Genomic DNA, 20,613 nt, shown 5'->3' with positions numbered 1-20,613 from the left:
ATAACTATAAAGCACAAGTGAGTATTACAAAGACAGGTCATATGGTTGTATGCATTGTTGTACATTCAGTCGTATGGAGTATTCTGTTAGGTAGTGTATTTAAAAAATAATAAAGTTAGATTGGGTTTTAGGTTTAACATTTATGTGATATAATTGTGAGAAACATTTAAGATATAAAATTTATAATGTTCAGTTATTCAGTATTTATTTGGTTTTGGGTGAGTAAGTAATCTTTGAGAAGAGACTTGAATTTATAAACAGGTTGTGTTTCTTTTATATTTACAGGTAATGAATTCCAGATTTTAGGGCCTTTTATGTGCATTGAGTTTTTGCATAGTGTGAGATGGACACGAGGAACATCAAAGAGTGATCTGTGTCTTGTGTTATGGTCATGTGTTCTGTTGAGGTTGGCAAGGAGATGTTTGAGGGGAGGGTTAATATCAGAGTTAAGTGTTCTATGTATGTAATAGGTGCAGTAATAAGTATGGATGTTTTGTATGGTGAGTAGGTTTAGTGTATTGAATATTGGTGGAGTGTGCTGCCTGTAGTGAGAATTTGTTATCATTCTAACTGCAGCCTTTTGTTGGGTAATTAGTGGTCTGAGATGGTTAATTGTTGTTGAGCCCCATGCACAAATTCCATAGGTGAGATAGGGGTAAATAAGAGAGTGATATAGGGCCAGGAGGGCTGACTGTGGAACATAGTACCGTATCTTCGATAGTATGCCTACAGTCTTGGAAATTTTCTTAGAAATTTGATGTATATGTGTATGAAATTTGAGTCTATTATCAAGGTGGATTCCTAAGAATTTTCCCTCTGTTAGTTTTGTGATAGGTGATCCATTTATCATTATGTTAAGAGGGACATCTGTAGCTCTGTTACCAAACTGAATGAAGTAGGTTTTGTCAATGTTTAGTGTAAGTTTGTTAGTCCTCATCCAGGTAGATATTTTCTGTAATTCGGTATTTACAGTATTGGCTAGCGTGACTGGGCTCGGGTGAGAGAAGACGTATGTAGTGTCATCTGCAAATAGTGTGGGTTTGAGTAATTGCGAAGCATTTGGAAGGTCATTTATGTATAGGAGAAAGAGAAGAGGGCCAAGGACACTTCCCTGTGGGACACCAACTGTAATTGGTTGTGCAGAAGAGTTTGCCCCATTTGCGTACACATATTGGCTTCTGTTGCTGAGGTAAGATTTGAGGTAGTTGAGGGAGTGCCCTCTTATACCATAGTGTGACAATTTTACGTGGAGCAAGTCATGGTCAACTGTATCAAAAGCTTTACGTAAGTCAATGAAGATCCCCAGTGGGACTTCTTTTTTTCTCTATTGCAGTGTATATATGTTCTAGCATGTGTATAATAGCATCATTAGTATTTTTATTAGGCCTGAATCCAAATTGGCAGGGGTTGAGTATGTTTTGGGAGATAAGGTAGGAGTAGATTCGTTTATGAATTAATTTTTCAAAGATTTTTGAGAGAGGGTGTAAGTTGGATATTGGCCTATAGTTATTCAACTCTGTTTGGTCTCCTCCTTTGTGGATCGGGGTGACCCTTGCTATTTTGAGTACTGTAGGGAAGGTGGAGGATTCAATGGATTTGTTAAAGAGTGTTGCAATGATTGGTGATAGCACTTGTGACACTTTTTTGTATATAAGGGGTGGTAAGGTATTTAAATCTCCTGCCTTGTTTTTTAGTGCGTTGATAATAAGGGAGACTTCGTATGGGTTAGTCGGAGCTAGGAACAGTGTGTTCGGGTAGTTGCCGGTGAGGTAGTCATTTGGTGGGGTATCTGAGCTTGGGATTTTATTGGCAAGGTTTTGTCCTATAGTGGAGAAGAAATCATTGAGTCTGTTTGCTGTTTCTGTTGGTGGGAGTTGGGGTTCATCTGTTTTTGCTAATTTTATTTCGCTATTTCGTGATATCTTTTTTGTTCCCAGAATTTCTGATAGGGTTTTCCAGGTCTTTTTTATATCACCTCGTAAGTTGGATAATCTGTTCTCATAATACAATTTTTTTGCCCTTCTTATCAGGCTGGTTAGGATTGACGAGTAACGTTTTGTTTGGTCTCTGGTTATGTGACCCATTCTGTACTGTTTTTCATATTGGTGTTTTGTATTTATGGATTTGAGAATGCTGGGTGTTAGCCAGGGACTGTTCAGTCTCTTTGCTGTCATCTGTTTAGTTTTTTTAGGGCAGTGCTTGTTATAGAGGTATTGGTTTTTTTTTAGAAAATTATTAATACATTCGTCAATATCTGTATAGGTTTCTAGCTCAGTGTGCCAATCAATGTTTGCTATTGCTGTTGTGAAGTTATTAATGGCTGCCTCATTGTGAAGTCTGAAGGTGACTTTAGTAGTGTCTTGGGGTAGTTTACCAAGAGTTGTTATGAGGAAAGTAGGGTAGTGGTCTGTGGTATTATCTGTAATTATGCCTGATTTTAAAGGGGATATGGTGTTGGTCCAGATGTGGTCAAGTAGGGAAACACTAGTCTCTGTAACTCTTGTAGGTTTTGTTACTGTTGGTAGTAACATACAGTTACTCATTGTGTTTGTGAATTCAGTAACGTGTGGGTCCTGGTCTTGCAGGAGATTTATATTGAAGTCACCTGAGAGTAGTAAGTGATCTTTGTTCATGCGTGCATCAGTTATCATACTTCCTAGATTTTGACTAAATTGGCTAATGTTTGACTGTGGAACTCTGTAGATGTTTATCAATGTGAGAGGTTTTTGTAGGTACTTTGATTTGAATTTAGCTATTATATATTCCCCATGTTCATCCCTTGTGCAAGTATTAGTGATACATTCTAGTTGGTCTGAGTAGTATATGGCTGTGCCACCCCCTTGTTGATCTGGCCTGCAGTTGTGTATGGCTGTGTAACCAGGAATGGCATAGACATCTGTACTATCAGGCTTTAGCCAGGTTTCAGTTAGTGTAATGATGGACATATTGGCATGTAAGGAATTTAGTAATGCTATGAGGTCATCGTAATGCTTGCTTAAAGATCTGATATTGTAGTTAAATATAGTTATGTTGTTGTTGGCACTGAGAAGTGCCTTTGATTGTTCTGCAGTGTAGTAATTACAGTTACTGTTTGATTCATTTAAGTCATTAAATAAGAGGTTGGTATCAGGATCAATGCTTGTAATCATAAGATTTGTAGTGAATCTATAGTTTGAATTAAGTATAAAACAAAGTAAATAGTCTTAAGCTAAAAAATAGCACCTGGATTATTTAACAAATGTAAAATAATGAGCTAAGGGACTAATACAAATAAAGTGATGATCAAATAGTGGAGCTTGGGAATATGATAGTAGATAGTACTATAAAGGTAATTTTTTAAAGTTAGAATTATAGTATAAAATTATAATATAAAAGGGACTAATATAGGTTGTGGTGACGATAAAGTGGTAATCAAAAAAATGAGCTTTGGAATATAATGGCAAAATTGTGAACTTATTCTACTTTAGCACCTAAGAATAGCACCTTGATTATTTTAACAATTGTGAATATATAAACTAGGATAGTTATATAAAGCTAAAATAAAGGAGAAAACATATAAGGGACTAAAATTAAGTAATGGTAAGCAAAGTTAAATGGGCAGATGGTAGGAATTATAATATAAACTTATAATATAAAAATACAATTTGAAATGGTACTTGCAATTGCACTAGAGTCTGGTATAGGTTGTTGACAAGATCAAGATTATACCTAGATTTAAATTGACAAAATAAAATTCACAATTAAAGTACCAAAAGAATAATAGTAAAAAAATAACAATGGTAATGTCTTGATTATAATATGATAGTAAGAGGGTAGACAGGTACACAGGTACAAGGGATAATATAAAGGTTGGGGTTGAAAATAAAAACTTGAAAATTTGGCTACAAAATGTTATGAGAAGTATAAAATAATGTTTAATGTAAAAAATTTAAATTGACTGGTAGTAAATATGGTGTTTAATAAAATTTTAGTCTTTGTCCACCTCGTCTATTCCGCGCAGTATTTTATATGTCGTTATCATGTCTCCCCTGACCCTCCTGGCCTCCAGTGTCGTCAGGCCGATTTCCCTCAACCTTTCTTCATAGGACAATCCCCGTAGCTCTGGGACTAGTCTTGTTGCAAACCTTTGCACTTTCTCTAATTTCTTGACGTGCTTGACTAGGTGTGGATTCCAAACTGGTGCTGCATACTCCAGTATGGGCCTGACGTAGATGGTGTACAGAGTCTTAAACGAATCCTTACTGAGGTATCCGAACGCTATCCGTAGGTTTGCCAGGCGCCCGTATGCTGCAGCAGTTATCTGATTGATGTGCGCCTCAGGAGATATGCTCGGTGTTATACTCACCCCCAGATCTTTTTCCTTTAGTGAGGTTTGCAGTCTTTGGCCATCTAAACTATATTGTGTCTGCGGTCTTCTTTGCCCTTCCCCAATCTTCATGACTTTGCATTTGGCAGGGTTAAATTCAAGGAGCCAGTTGCTGGACCAGGCTTGTAGCCTGTCCAGGTCTCTTTGTAGTCCTGCCTGATCCTCGTCCGATTCGATTCTTCTCATTAACTTCACATCGTCTGCAAACAAGGACACTTCTGAGTCTATCCCTTCCGTTATGTCGTTCACGTATATGTGTGTGTGTATGTGTGTGTGTGTGTGTGTGTGTGTGTGTGTATGCGTGTGTGTGTGTGTGTGTGTACTCACCTATTTGTACTCACCTATTTGTGGTTGCAGGGGTCGAGTCACAGCTCCTGGCCCCGCCTCTTCGCTGATTGCTACTAGGGATCTTTTCTGTGGTGTTGTATTGTCATAGCTTCACTGGTCGTTCCTGCAGTGATGGTGTTGTATTGTCGTGACTTTACTGGTCGTTCCTGCAGTGATGGTGTTGTATTGCCGTGACTTCACTGGTCGTTCCTGCAGTGATGGTGTTGTATTGTCGTGGCTTCACTGGTCGTTCCTGCAGTGATGGTGTTGTATTGTCGTGACTTCACTGGTCGTTCCTGCAGTGATGGTGTTGTATTGTCGTGGCTTTACTGGTCGTTCCTGCAGTGATGGTGTTGTATTGCCGTGACTTCACTGGTCGTTCCTGCAGTGATGGTGTTGTATTGTCGAGACTTCACTGGTCGTTCCTGCAGTGATGGTGTTGTATTGTCGAGACTTCACTGGTCGTTCCTGCAGTTATGGTGTTGTATTGTCGAGACTTCACTGGTCGTTCCTGCAGTTATGGTGTTGTATTGTCGTGGCTTTACTGGTCGTTCCGGCAGTGACGGTGTTGTATTGTCATGGCATTACTGGTCGTTCCTGCAGTGATGGTGCTGTGCTTCCTCTTTCTCCTTCCGGCTGTGACTCATTTCACGGGTTTGCCTGATGCGGCGGACGCCCACGTTTAAGCTATTTTGTAATGTGTTCTGCAAGGTATACACATCGAGAGGTATCTCTCAGTGTATATATACACCTAGTTGTGTATCTGTCTATATACGCTGAGATGTGTATCTCTGTATATACACTGAGAGATGTAAGAACATAAGAACATAAGAAAGGAGGAACACAGCATCAGGCCTGTTGGCCCATACTAGGCAGGTCCTTTACAATCCATCCCACTAACAAAACATTTGCCCAACCAATTTTCAATGCCACAATACCGTGACTGGAACAATACACACATAACCCGCACTTAGGAAACTGAAACTTATGCTGACGTTACGGTCTGACTTGGACTATTAACTAGTCACACAGAGAAGAGCGAAGGGAAGGTATCACACAGAGAAGAGCGAAGGGAAGGTAGCCTGAATATATACCAGAGCTGGGCAGGGGACGGGAGTGGTAGAACAGGAGGAGGGAGTAGTAGTAATAATGTAGTAGTAGTGGTAGTTAACAGTAGCAGATGTAGCAGTGCAATAGTGAGAGAGGAGGTAATAAGTAGTAGCGGGTGTGAAAATAGGGACACAGAGTGGAATTTTAGAGATAAAATAGTAGAAATAGTAATAGTGGAGGCAGTCTAAGGACAGAGGAGCACTGCAGGAGAGCTACTGTCCAATGGGGGTAAGACAAAATCCGCAATGGGACAAAACCAAATAGGACAGAACCCACCTTGGCAGAAGACAGGAAAGGCAATACAAATATAGGAAAGGCGAAGAGGTAGGGGAAAAAAAGGAGATAAAGATGAGGTGTATCTCTCAGTATACATACACCAGTATATATACAATAAGATCACAGTAAACAGGTAATATCACAGTATACAAAATAACCATTGTAAAAAAATGTGAACTTTTAAATGTTTCGTGATTTTTCACATTTTTCCGTCCTAAGAGACAGAAACGTTGTTTTTTCAATAAACGTGAATTTCAATAAACGAGTTTCCATTATAGTGGACCCCCGGTTAACGATATTTTTTCACTCCAGAAGTATGTTCAGGTGCCAGTACTGACCGAATTTGTTCCCATAAGGAATATTGTGAAGTAGATTAGTCCATTTCAGACCCCCCAAACATACACGTACAAACGCACTTACATAAATACACTTACATAATTGGTCGCATTCGGAGGTAATCGTTATGCGGGGGTCCACTGTATTTCATTATAGGATCCACTGCTTTAATTCTTTGTAGCTCTTAAAAACTATTCTATATTACGAAATTTTTTGCAAATGCCGCAGAAAAAAATGGCATCCAAAAGTGAATAAAAAGAACTATGAATGCGTCTTTAAATAAAATTTTAACATTCTCAGCTGTAAACATTAATTTTAAAAAGAGATTGCCGGGAAGGCAGATCTGGGGAATATTGGTTATAATCATAACTACGATTTTTAAAGAGGCAGACTGGTAAGCCAGTGGAAGGCCTCAGTCAGATGACCAAAAGCTCCAGCTGTGGGTCATATGACTAAGACCTGCGTCAGGAAACACTTGTCCTGTTTCCTGACCAAAAATATGCCTACCTGTTAATACCTATACCAGTTGTAAATGTGTTCAATTTTCTATGTACTTTTTTCAGTCTTCTAACTCTCCAGAATTCTTCATTTGGGTTTAAAGCTTCTTGACTATACTAAGATCATTAATAAATAACAGAAAGGCACAATACCGTGACTGGAACAATACACAAATAACCCGAACGTAGGAGAGGGGAGCTTACGACGACGTTTCGGTCCGACTTAGACCGAAACGTTGTCGTAAGCTCCTCTCTCCTGTGTGTGGGTTACATGTGTAAGATTATTAAGGCTGTGTATCACATTTTCACCACCAGCCATGAATAATTTAATCTGTAAATTGGGGATTAAAGTGAATTCAGTGTATATATACTGAGAGGCCCTGGCGGACCTACATTTTGAGGGCCCCTGAAGCTTGAACTGTTAAGGGGCCCCTTCGCAACACCTTCTCGTACAGCAGACACAAAATTTTGAAGCAGTGTGGACTAAAACAGCTTCAGGGGCCCCTCCGGGATTAGGGGCCCTGAAGCTTAAGCTTCGTTAGTTTCATAGTACCCATGACCTGGTGGATAAAGCTCTCCCTTCACACGGTGACAGTCCGGGTTCGATTCCCGGCGAGGGTAGAAATATTGTCGATGAATGAGACACTTGTACAGCATCTGGTTATCTTCACTGAGGAAACATTTCGCCAAATGTTTCGCTCATCTTCCTGTCGATTTTCTAAACTAGATAATAATACTGACATACACCTCACGGTGCGTATATCCGGTCACATTTTTGGAATAATTTAGTTATATTAGTCAATAATTGATGCATGAACAACTGACACACGTTTTATTATGAATATATAATTTTGATATTAAGTATATATGAATAAAGACCTGCTGTAAGTAATTCGCATTTTAATAAAGGCATTATTTAATGTATCTAACATAGTGCGTGCAGCCAGCAGTAACAGCCTGGTTGATCAGGCTCTGATCCACCAGGAGGCCTGGTCACAGACCGGGCCGCGGGGGCGTTGACCCCCGGAACTCTCTCCAGGTAAACTCCAGGTATGAACAAAGGGTAGATATTAAGTGACTAGGACGGTGTTTTATTAAGGGTGTTTTATTAAGGGTGTTTTATTAAGGGTGTTTTATTAAGGCTGTTTTATTAAGGGTGTTTTATTAAGGGTGTTTTATTAAGGCTGTTTTATTAAGGGTGTTTTATTAAGGCTGTTTTATTAAGGCTGTTTTATTAAGGTGTTTTATTAAGGCTGTTTTATTAAGGGTGTTTTATTAAGGGTGTTTTATTAAGGCTGTTTTATTAAGGGTGTTTTATTAAGGCTGTTTTATTAAGGCTGTTTTATTAAGGGTGTTTTATTAAGGGTGTTTTATTAAGGCTGTTTTATTAAGGGTGTTTTATTAAGGGTGTTTTATTAAGGGTGTTTTATTAAGGGTGTTTTATTAAGGGTGTTTTATTAAGGGTGTTTTATTAAGGGTGTTTTATTAAGGGTGTTTTATTAAGGCTGTTTTATTAAGGCTGTTTTATTAAGGCTGTTTTATTAAGGCTGTTTTATTAAGGCTGTTTTATTAAGGCTGTTTTATTAAGGGTGTTTTATTAAGGGTGTGTAAACACAACAACACCGAGGACAAGACAGTGTTATCTAAACAACGTAAAGTCAACTCTGGTTACATTGAATGCAAGACACGTTGTAGAATAAGCATTTATTAGGACCACTTGTCGCTTTCTGTGGTGCTTTATTCATGTAAGAACATGGATGAACACTGTAGTAGGCCTATTGGTTCATGCTAGGTCTAAATCGCACCCACCCACACCCATTCCTGGTCCTGTCCAGGGGAGTTTGTTCCACTCATCTACAACTCTACTGCTAAACCACTACTTCCCTAAATACTTTCTAATTCTAACTTTGTCCCGGTATAGTATGCTTGTTATATATTCACGAAATGTATATATGCCGCAAGGTGTATATAAGATGAAGATACCTAACGATAAGGTATATTTCTGGGCATACACTATGGAAGGTATACTCCTCAAGGAAGGTTCCTTGATGTTGGTGAGGGGCTCTTGTTTTAGGGAATTGGATCTGTGCTCCAGTTTCCCGAATTAAGCCTGAATGCCTTCCACATCCCCCCCAGACGCTGTATAATCCTCCGGGTTTAGCGCTTCCCCCTTAATTATAATAATAATATGGAAGGTATATATACACAATGAGTTATATATTTAATACCGTTTATACACTGAGATGTGTATATTTCTCAGTGTATATATGTTGAGAGATGTATATTACCAGTGCATATATACTGTGTGCAGTTTAATTACTTCTTACAGCATATAACATTTTGAATAACAACGTAAATGTGAAGCGAAGCATTCTGACCTTAGTGTAGTTAACAGGTGTTCAGCCTAAGTACTGACCTTAGTGTAGTTAACAGGTGTTCAGCCTAAGTACTGACCTTAGTGTAGTTAACAGGTGTTCAACCTAAGTACTGACCTTAGTGTAGTTAACATGTGTTCAACCTAAGTACTGACCTTAGTGTAGTTAACAGGTGTTCAGGCTAAGTGCTGACCTTAGTGTAGTTAACAGGTGTTCAACCTAAGTGCTGACCTTAGTGTAGTTAACAGGTGTTCAACCTAAGTGCTGACCTTAGTGTAGTTAACAGGTGTTCAGCCTAAGTACTGACCTTAGTGTAGTTAACAGGTGTTCAGCCTAAGTACTGACCTTAGTGTAGTTAACAGGTGTTCAGCCTAAGTACTGACCTTAGTGTAGTTAACAGGTGTTCAACCTAAGTACTGACCTTAGTGTAGTTAACAGGTGTTCAGCCTAAGTACTGACCTTAGTGTAGTTAACAGGTGTTCAGCCTAAGTGCTGACCTTAGTGTTGTTAACAGGCGTTCAGTCTAAGTGCTGACCTTAGTGTAGTTAACAGGTGTTCAGCCTCAGTACTGAACTTAGTGTAGTTAACAGGTGTTCAACCTAAGTGCTGACCTTAGTGTAGTTAACAGGTGTTCAACCTAAGTACTGACCTTAGTGTAGTTAACAGGTGTTCAACCTAAGTACTGACCTTAGTGTAGTTAACAGGTGTTCAGCCTAAGTACTGACCTTAGTGTAGTTAACAGGTGTTCAGCCTAAGTGCTGACCTTAGTGTTGTTAACAGGCGTTCAGCCTAAGTGCTGACCATAGTGTAGTTAACAGGTGTTCAGCCTAAGTACTGACCTTAGTGTAGTTAACAGGTGTTCAACCTAAGTACTGACCTTAGTGTAGTTAACAGGTGTTCAGCCTAAGTGCTGACCATAGTGAAGTTAACAGGTGTTCAGCCTAAGTACTGACCTTAGTGTAGTTAACAGGTGTTCAACCTAAGTACTGACCTTAGTGTAGTTAACAGGTGTTCAGCCTAAGTGCTGACCTTAGTGTAGTTAACAGGCGTTCAGCCTAAGTGCTGACCTTAGTGTAGTTAACAGGTGTTCAGCCTAAGTACTGACCTTAGTGTAGTTAACAGGTGTTCAACCTAAGTGCTGACCTTAGTGCAGTTAATAGGTGTTCAACCTAAGTGCTGACCTTAGTGTAGTTAACAGGTGTTCAACCTAAGTACTGACCTTAGTGTAGTTAACAGGTGTTCAACCTAAGTACTGACCTTAGTGTAGTTAACAGGTGTTCAACCTAAGTACTGACCTTAGTGTAGTTAACAGGTGTTCAGCCTAAGTACTGACCTTAGTGTAGTTAACAGGTGTTCAGCCTAAGTGCTGACCTTAGTGTTGTTAACAGGCATTCAGTCTAAGTGCTGACCTTAGTGTAGTTAACAGGTGTTCAGCCTAAGTACTGAACTTAGTGTAGTTAACAGGTGTTCAACCTAAGTGCTGACCTTAGTGTAGTTAACAGGTGTTCAACCTAAGTACTGCCCTTAGTGTAGTTAACAGGTGTTCAGCCTAAGTGCTGACCTTAGTGTAGTTAACAGGTGTTCAGCCTAAGTACTGACCTTAGTGTAGTTAACAGGTCTTCAGCCTAAGTACTGACCTTAGTGTAGTTAACAGGTGTTCAGCCTAAGTGCTGACCTTAGTGTAGTTAACAGGCGTTCAGCCTAAGTGCTGACCTTAGTGTAGTTAACAGGCGTTCAGCCTAAGAGCTGACCTTAGTGTAGTTAACAGGTGTTCAGCGTAAGTACTGACCTTAGTGTAGTTAACAGGTATTCAGCCTAAGTACTGACCTTAGTGTAGTTAACAGGTGTTCAGCCTAAGTGCTGACCTTAGTGTAGTTAACAGGCGTTCAGCCTAAGTACTGACCTTAGTGCAGTTAACAGGCGTTCAGCCTAAGTGGTGACCTTAGTGTAGTTAACAGGTGTTCAGCCTAAGTACTGACCTTAGTGTAGTTGACAGGTGTTCAGCCTAAGTACTGACCTTAGTGTAGTTAACAGGTGTTCAGCCTAAGTACTGACCTTAGTGTTGTTAACAGGCGTTCAGCCTAAGTGCTGACCTTAGTGTAGTTAACAGGTGTTCAGCCTAAGTACTGACCTTAGTGTAGTTAACAGGTGTTCAGCCTAAGTACTGACCTTAGTGTAGTTAACAGGTGTTCAGCCTAAGTGCTGACCTTAGTGTTGTTAACAGGCGTTCAGCCTAAGTACTGACCTTAGTGTAGTTAACAGGTGTTCAGCCTAAGTACTGACCTTAGTGTAGTTAACAGGTGTTCAGCCTAAGTACTGACCTTAGTGTAGTTAACAGGTGTTCAGCCTAAGTACTGACCTTAGTGTAGTTAACAGGCGTTCAGCCTAAGTGCTGACCTTAGTGTAGTTAACAGGTGTTCAGCCTAAGTACTGACCTTAGTGTAGTTAACAGGCGTTCAGCCTAAGTGCTGACCTTAGTGTAGTTAACAGGCGTTCAGCCTAAGTGCTGACCTTAGTGTAGTTAACAGGCGTTCAGCCTAAGTACTGACCTTAGTGTAGTTAACAGGCGTTCAGCCTAAGTACTGACCTTAGTGTAGTTAACAGGCGTTCAGCCTAAGGGCTGACCTTAGTGTAGTTAACAGGTGTTCAGCCTAAGTACTGACCTTAGTGTAGTTGACAGGCGTTCAGCCTAAGTACTGACCTTAGTGTAGTTAACAGGTGTTCAGCCTAAGTACTGACCTTAGTGTAGTTAACAGGTGTTCAGCCTAAGTGCTGACCTTAGTGTAGTTAACAGGTGTTCAGCCTGAGTGCTGACCTTAGTGTAGTTAACAGGTGTTCAACCTAAGTGCTGATCTTAGTGTAGTTAACAGGTGTTCAGCCTAAGTGCTGACCTTAGTGTAGTTAACAGGTGTTCAGCCTAAGTACTGACCTTAGTGTAGTTAACAGGTGTTCAGCCTAAGTACTGACCTTAGTGTAGTTAACAGGTGTTCAGCCTAAGTACTGACCTTAGTGTTGTTAACAGGCGTTCAGCCTAAGTGCTGACCTTAGTGTAGTTAACAGGTGTTCAGCCTAAGTGCTGAACTTAGTGTAGTTAACAGATGTTCAGCCTAAGTGCTGACCTTAGTGTAGTTAACAGGTGTTCAGCCTAAGTGCTGACCTTAGTGTAGTTAACAGGCGTTCAGCCTAAGTACTGACCTTAGTGTAGTTAACAGGTGTTCAGCCTAAGTGCTGACCTTAGTGTAGTTAACAGGCGTTCAGCCTAAGTACTGACCTTAGTGTAGTTAACAGGTGTTCAGCCTAAGTGCTGACCTTAGTGTAGTTAACAGGTGTTCAGCCTAAGTGCTGACCTTAGTGTAGTTAACAGGTGTTCAGCCTAAGTACTGACCTTAGTGTAGTTAACAGGTGTTCAGCCTAAGGGCTGACCTTAGTGTAGTTAACAGGTGTACAGCCTAAGTGCTGACCTTAGTGTAATTAACAGGTGTTCAGCCTAAGTACTGACCTTAGTGTAGTGAACAGGTGTTCAGCCTAAGTGCTGACCTTAGTGTAGTTAACAGGTGTTCAGCCTAAGTGCTGACCTTAGTGTAGTTAACAGGCGTTCAGCCTAAGTACTGACCTTAGTGTAGTTAACAGGTGTTCAGCCTAAGTACTGACCTTAGTGTAGTTAACATGCGTTCAGCCTAAGTACTGACCTTAGTGTAGTTAACAGGTGTTCAGCCTAAGTACTGACCTTAGTGTAGTTAACAGGTGTTCAGCCTAAGTACTGACCTTAGTGTAGTTAACAGGCGTTCAGCCTAAGTACTGACCTTAGTGTAGTTAACAGGCGTTCAGTCTAAGTACTGACCTTAGTGTAGTTAACAGGTGTTCAGCCTAAGTACTGTCCTTAGTGTAGTTAACAGGCGTTCAGCCTAAGTACTGACCTTAGTGTAGTTAACAGGTGTTCAGCCTAAGTACTGACCTTAGTGTAGTTAACAGGTGTTCAGCCTAAGTACTGACCTTAGTGTAGTTAACATGCGTTCAGCCTAAGTACTGACCTTAGTGTAGTTAACAGGTGTTCAGCCTAAGTACTGACCTTAGTGTAGTTAACAGGTGTTCAGCCTAAGTACTGACCTTAGTGTAGTTAACAGGCGTTCAGCCTAAGTACTGACCTTAGTGTAGTTAACAGGCGTTCAGTCTAAGTACTGACCTTAGTGTAGTTAACAGGTGTTCAGCCTAAGTACTGTCCTTAGTGTAGTTAACAGGCGTTCAGCCTAAGTACTGACCTTAGTGTAGTTAACATGCGTTCAGCCTAAGCACTGACCTTAGTGTAGTTAACAGGCGTTCAGCCTAAGTACTGACCTTAGTGTAATTAACAGGTGTTCAGCCTAAGTACTGACCTTAGTGTAGTTAACATGCGTTCAGCCTAAGTACTGACCTTAGTGTAGTTAACAGGTGTTCAGCCTAAGTACTGACCTTAGTGTAGTTAACAGGTGTTCAGCCTAAGTACTGACCTTAGTGTAGTTAACAGGCGTTCAGTCTAAGTACTGACCTTAGTGTAGTTAACAGGCGTTCAGCCTAAGTACTGACCTTAGTGTAGTTAACAGGTGTTCAGCCTAAGTACTGATCTTAGTGTAGTTAACAGGTGTTCAGCCTAAGTACTGACCTTAGTGTAGTTAACAGGTGTTCAGCCTAAGTACTGACCTTAGTGTAGTTAACAGGTGTTCAGCCTAAGTACTGACCTTAGTGTATTTAACATGCGTTCAGCCTAAGTACTGACCTTAGTGTAGTTAACAGGTGTTCAGCCTAAGTACTGACCTTAGTGTAGTTAACAGGTGTTCAGCCTAAGTACTGACCTTAGTGTAGTTAACAGGCGTTTAGCCTAAGTACAGACCTTAGTGTAGTTGACAGGTGTTCAGCCTAAGTACTGACCTTAGTGTAGTTAACAGGCGTTCAGCCTAAGTACTGACCTTAGTGTAGTTAACAGGTGTTCAGCCTAAGTACTGACTTTAGTGTAGTTGACAGGTGTTCAGCCTAAGTACTGACCTTAGTGTAGTTAACAGGCGTTCAGCCTAAGTACTGACCTTAGTGTAGTTAACAGGTGTTCAGCCTAAGTACTGACCTTAGTGTAGTTGACAGGTGTTCATCTTAAGTACTGATCTTAGTGTAGTTAACAGGTGTTCAGCCTAAGTACTGACCTTAGTGTAGTTAACAGGTGTTCAGCCTAAGTACTGACCTTAGTGTAGTTAACAGGTGTTCAACCTAAGTACTGACCTTAGTGTAGTTGACAGGTGTTCAGCCTAAGTACTGACCTTAGTGTAGTTAACAGGCGTTCAGCCTAAGTACTGACCTTAGTGTAGTTAACAGGTGTTCAGCCTAAGTGCTGACCTTAGTGTAGTTAACAGGTGTTCAACCTAAGTGCTGACCTTAGTGTAGTTAACAGGTGTTCAACCTAAGTACTGACCTTAGTGTAGTTAACAGGTGTTCAACCTAAGTACTGACCTTAGTGTAGTTAACAGGTGTTCAACCTAAGTACTGACCTTAGTATAGTTAACAGGTGTTCAGCCTAAGTACTGACCTTAGTGTAGTTAACAGGTGTTCAACCTAAGTACTGACCTTAGTGTAGTTAACAGGTGTTCAACCTAAGTGCTGACCTTAGTGTTGTTAACAGGCGTTCAGTCTAAGTGCTGACCTTAGTGTAGTTAACAGGTGTTCAGCCTAAGTACTGAACTTAGTGTAGTTAACAGGTGTTCAACCTAAGTGCTGACCTTAGTGTAGTTAACAGGTGTTCAGCCTAAGTGCTGACCTTAGTGTTGTTAACAGGCGTTCAGTCTAAGTGCTGACCTTAGTGTAGTTAACAGGTGTTCAGCCTAAGTACTGAACTTAGTGTAGTTAACAGGTGTTCAACCTAAGTGCTGACCTAGGTGTAGTTAACAGATGTTCAGCCTAAGTACTGACCTTAGTGTAGTTAACAGGTGTTCAGCCTAAGTACTGACCTTAGTGTAGTTAACAGGTGTTCAACCTAAGTACTGACCTTAGTGTAGTTGACAGGTGTTCAGCCTAAGTACTGACCTTAGTGTAGTTAACAGGTGTTCAGCCTAAGTACTGACCTTAGTGTAGTTGACAGGTGTTCATCCTAAGTACTGATCTTAGTGTAGTTAACAGGTGTTCAGCCTAAGTACTGACCTTAGTGTAGTTAACAGGTGTTCAGCCTAAGTACTGACCTTAGTGTAGTTAACAGGTGTTCAACCTAAGTACTGACCTTAGTGTAGTTGACAGGTGTTCAGCCTAAGTACTGACCTTAGTGTAGTTAACAGGCGTTCAGCCTAAGTACTGACCTTAGTGTAGTTAACAGGTGTTCAGCCTAAGTACTGACGTTAGTGTAGTTAACAGGTGTTCAGCCTAAGTACTGACCTTAGTGTAGTTAACAGGCGTTCAATCTAAGTACTGACCTTAGTGTAGTTAACAGGCGTTCAATCTAAGTACTGACCTTAGTGTAGTTAATAGGCGTTCAACCAAAGTACTGACCTTAGTGTAGTTAACAGGCGTTCAACCTAAGTACTGACCTTAGTGTAGTTAACAGGCGTTCAACCTAAGTACTGACCTTAGTGTAGTTAACAGGCGTTCAACCTAAGTACTGACCTTAGTGTAGTTAACAGGCGTTCAACCTAAGTACTGACCTTAGTGTAGTTAACAGGCGTTTAATCTAAGTACTGACCTTAGTGTAGTTAACAGGCGTTCAACCAAAGTACTGACCTTAGTGTAGTTAACAGGCGTTCAACCTAAGTACTGACCTTAGTGTAGTTAACAGGCGTTCAACCTAAGTACTGACCTTAGTGTAGTTAACAGGCGTTCAACCTAAGTACTGACCTTAGTGTAGTTAACAGGCGTTCAACCTAAGTACTGACCTTAGTGTAGTTAACAAGCGTTCAATCTAAGTACTGACCTTAGTGTAGTTAACAGGCGTTCAACCAAAGTACTGAACTTAGTGTAGTTAACAGGCGTTCAACCTAAGTACTGACCTTAGTGTAGTTAACAGGTGTTCAGCCTAAGTACTGACCTTAGTGTATTTAACATGCGTTCAGCCTAAGTACTGACCTTAGTGTAGTTAACAGGTGTTCAGCCTAAGTACTGACCTTAGTGTAGTTAACAGGTGTTCAGCCTAAGTACTGACCTTAGTGTAGTTAACAGGCGTTTAGCCTAAGTACAGACCTTAGTGTAGTTGACAGGTGTTCAGCCTAAGTACTGACCTTAGTGTAGTTAACAGGCGTTCAGCCTAAGTACTGACCTTTGTGTAGTTAACAGGTGTTCAGCCTAAGTACTGACTTTAGTGTAGTTGACAGGTGTTCAGCCTAAGTACTGACCTTAGTGTAGTTAACAGGCGTTCAGCCTAAGTACTGACCTTAGTGTAGTTAACAGGTGTTCAGCCTAAGTACTGACCTTAGTGTAGTTGACAGGTGTTCATCTTAAGTACTGATCTTAGTGTAGTTAACAGGTGTTCAGCCTAAGTACTGACCTTAGTGTAGTTAACAGGTGTTCAGCCTAAGTACTGACCTTAGTGTAGTTAACAGGTGTTCAACCTAAGTACTGACCTTAGTGTAGTTGACAGGTGTTCAGCCTAAGTACTGACCTTAGTGTAGTTAACAGGCGTTCAGCCTAAGTACTGACCTTAGTGTAGTTAACAGGTGTTCAGCCTAAGTGCTGACCTTAGTGTAGTTAACAGGTGTTCAACCTAAGTGCTGACCTTAGTGTAGTTAACAGGTGTTCAACCTAAGTACTGACCTTAGTGTAGTTAACAGGTGTTCAACCTAAGTACTGACCTTAGTGTAGTTAACAGGTGTTCAACCTAAGTACTGACCTTAGTATAGTTAACAGGTGTTCAGCCTAAGTACTGACCTTAGTGTAGTTAACAGGTGTTCAACCTAAGTACTGACCTTAGTGTAGTTAACAGGTGTTCAACCTAAGTGCTGACCTTAGTGTTAACAGGCGTTCAGTCTAAGTGCTGACCTTAGTGTAGTTAACAGGTGTTCAGCCTAAGTACTGAACTTAGTGTAGTTAACAGGTGTTCAACCTAAGTGCTGACCTTAGTGTAGTTAACAGGTGTTCAGCCTAAGTGCTGACCTTAGTGTTGTTAACAGGCGTTCAGTCTAAGTGCTGACCTTAGTGTAGTTAACAGGTGTTCAGCCTAAGTACTGAACTTAGTGTAGTTAACAGGTGTTCAACCTAAGTGCTGACCTTAGTGTAGTTAACAGATGTTCAGCCTAAGTACTGACCTTAGTGTAGTTAACAGGTGTTCAGCCTAAGTACTGACCTTAGTGTAGTTAACAGGTGTTCAACCTAAGTACTGACCTTAGTGTAGTTGACAGGTGTTCAGCCTAAGTACTGACCTTAGTGTAGTTAACAGGTGTTCAGCCTAAGTACTGACCTTAGTGTAGTTGACAGGTGTTCATCCTAAGTACTGATCTTAGTGTAGTTAACAGGTGTTCAGCCTAAGTACTGACCTTAGTGTAGTTAACAGGTGTTCAGCCTAAGTACTGACCTTAGTGTAGTTAACAGGTGTTCAACCTAAGTACTGACCTTAGTGTAGTTGACAGGTGTTCAGCCTAAGTACTGACCTTAGTGTAGTTAACAGGCGTTCAGCCTAAGTACTGACCTTAGTGTAGTTAACAGGTGTTCAGCCTAAGTACTGACGTTAGTGTAGTTAACAGGTGTTCAGCCTAAGTACTGACCTTAGTGTAGTTAACAGGCGTTCAATCTAAGTACTGACCTTAGTGTAGTTAACAGGCGTTCAATCTAAGTACTGACCTTAGTGTAGTTAATAGGCGTTCAATCTAAGTACTGACCTTAGTGTAGTTAATAGGCGTTCAACCAAAGTACTGACCTTAGTGTAGTTAACAGGCGTTCAACCTAAGTACTGACCTTAGTGTAGTTAACAGGCGTTCAACCTAAGTACTGACCTTAGTGTAGTTAACAGGCGTTCAACCTAAGTACTGACCTTAGTGTAGTTAACAGGCGTTCAACCTAAGTACTGACCTTAGTGTAGTTAACAGGCGTTTAATCTAAGTACTGACCTTAGTGTAGTTAACAGGCGTTCAACCAAAGTACTGACCTTAGTGTAGTTAACAGGCGTTCAACCTAAGTACTGACCTTAGTGTAGTTAACAGGCGTTCAACCTAAGTACTGACCTTAGTGTAGTTAACAGGCGTTCAACCTAAGTACTGACCTTAGTGTAGTTAACAGGCGTTCAACCTAAGTACTGACCTTAGTGTAGTTAACAGGCGTTCAATCTAAGTACTGACCTTAGTGTAGTTAACAGGCGTTCAACCAAAGTACTGAACTTAGTGTAGTTAACAGGCGTTCAACCTAAGTACTGACCTTAGTGTAGTTAACAGGCGTTCAACCTAAGTACTGACCTCAGTACAGTTAATAGGTGTGGAAAAATTTTACATAATTTCCTAAATGTAGAACATGTAAATGAATAATATAATAATTGCGTATTAAAATATGATGCTATTTGGACCCTTCGAGAAATTTCGAGTGAGGGGGGAGGGGGTGGAAGAGCCAGTTGTGGCGCCGGGGGGGGGGAGACGCCATGTTGAATTTACTGAGTAAACACAGGTCTGCATGATGCTAATAATTCAGCGTCTTCCGAGGAAAAATTTATGTATATCGGCCTCAATTCGTAATTTAGAAATTGCTGACACGTTCCTACTGTAGAAGTGAGACAGGAAATTTGCGGGACCGTAAGAACTGCGTGTTGAGGACGGAAGAATAGAAGACATGTTTCCCAACAACAGCTAAGTGACACTTACCCATAGTACAGTAGGTTCTGAGTTGGATATCGTAAATCTTAGCTGCCAAGGATTAGGTTAGGATATGTTCCATTCAGTGGTAATGCCAAGTTCTTTTGTAATACCACTGGTTTATATGTATTGTACTTATACTTATATTTTTGTGTACGCAGCAAGTAAACCAAAACAAAATACAGTCCACATAACCTTAATTACCAGAGTAGCTAGTTTTATTATTATTTTTAATGATATTTCTAGCTTTCTGTGACAGTAGTGAGGAAGTGGGCAGTCGGAGGAGTTGCAGTTCAGTGACCTACTGTGACTTAAGTCCCACTTGCCTCGCCCAGATTACCTTCAGGTAATAATTCACATAATGTCCTGTAAACCTCCTGCAGGTGATTTGGCTCATAAATATAATAATAATAATAATAATAATAATAATAATAATAATAATAATAATAATTTCTCACAATAGCCTTTCAACCTAAGTACTGACCCTGGTGCGGATAACAGACTATCAACCTAACTAATCATTGACATTTGCAACCTTAATATGACGTGGGGAACCCAGTTGCACTATGGTACGGTATCCTTGAAACAAGGTATCCCTATACACTTGGATATATTTGAAACAAGGTATCCCCCACCAAACACACGTACACATGTACTTGCTCAAAGGCCTGAAATACATCCTTGTGTGCGTAGTTTCCCAGAAAGGTATCCCTTCCCCCACACTCAAGGATATCCTTGAAACTCTAAAGACCAAAAAAAAAAAAAGGTAAACCAAATTGACTGTCATCCAGATTAAAAAAAAAAAAAGATTTTCGTAATATCCTGAACCATTAAGGCCGCCAGACACGTCCCTTGATGGTGAACGTCTTCTTCCTTGGATCAAACCTCATTATTTCCCATTCTATTGACGTTGAATGACCCCTACGTGTTTACTGCTTCCCCCTGAATATATATATATATATATATATATATATATATATATATATATATATATATATATATATATTCAGGGGGAAGCAGTAAACACGTAGGGGTCATTCAACGTCAATAGAATGGGAAATAATGAGGTTTGATCCAAGGAAGAAGACGTTCACCATCAAGGGACGTGTCTCGCGGCCTTAATGGTTCAGGATATATATATATATATATATATATATATATAGAGGTAGTAGGTTGGTAGACAGCAACCACCCAGGGAAGTACTACCGTCCTGCCAGATGACTGTGAAACAAAAACCTGTAACTGTTTTGCATGATGGTAGGATTGCTGGTTTCTTTTTCTGTCTCATAAACACGCTAAGATAACAGGGATATCTTGCTACTCCTACTTACACTTTGGTCACACTTCACAGACACGCACATGCATATATATATATACATACATCTAGGTTTTTCTCCTTTTTCTAAATAGCTCTTGTTCTTTTTTATTTCTTCTATTGTCCATGGGGAAGTGGAAAAGAATCTTTCCTCCGTAAGCCATGCGTGTCGTATGAGGCGACTAAAATGCCGGGAGCAATGGGCTAGTAACCCCTTCTCCTGTATACAATTACT

Source organism: Cherax quadricarinatus, chromosome 81, assembly GCF_038502225.1.
Source record: "Cherax quadricarinatus isolate ZL_2023a chromosome 81, ASM3850222v1, whole genome shotgun sequence".
Lineage (NCBI taxonomy): Eukaryota > Metazoa > Arthropoda > Malacostraca > Decapoda > Parastacidae > Cherax > Cherax quadricarinatus.
This window is presented reverse-complemented; position numbering follows the sequence as displayed.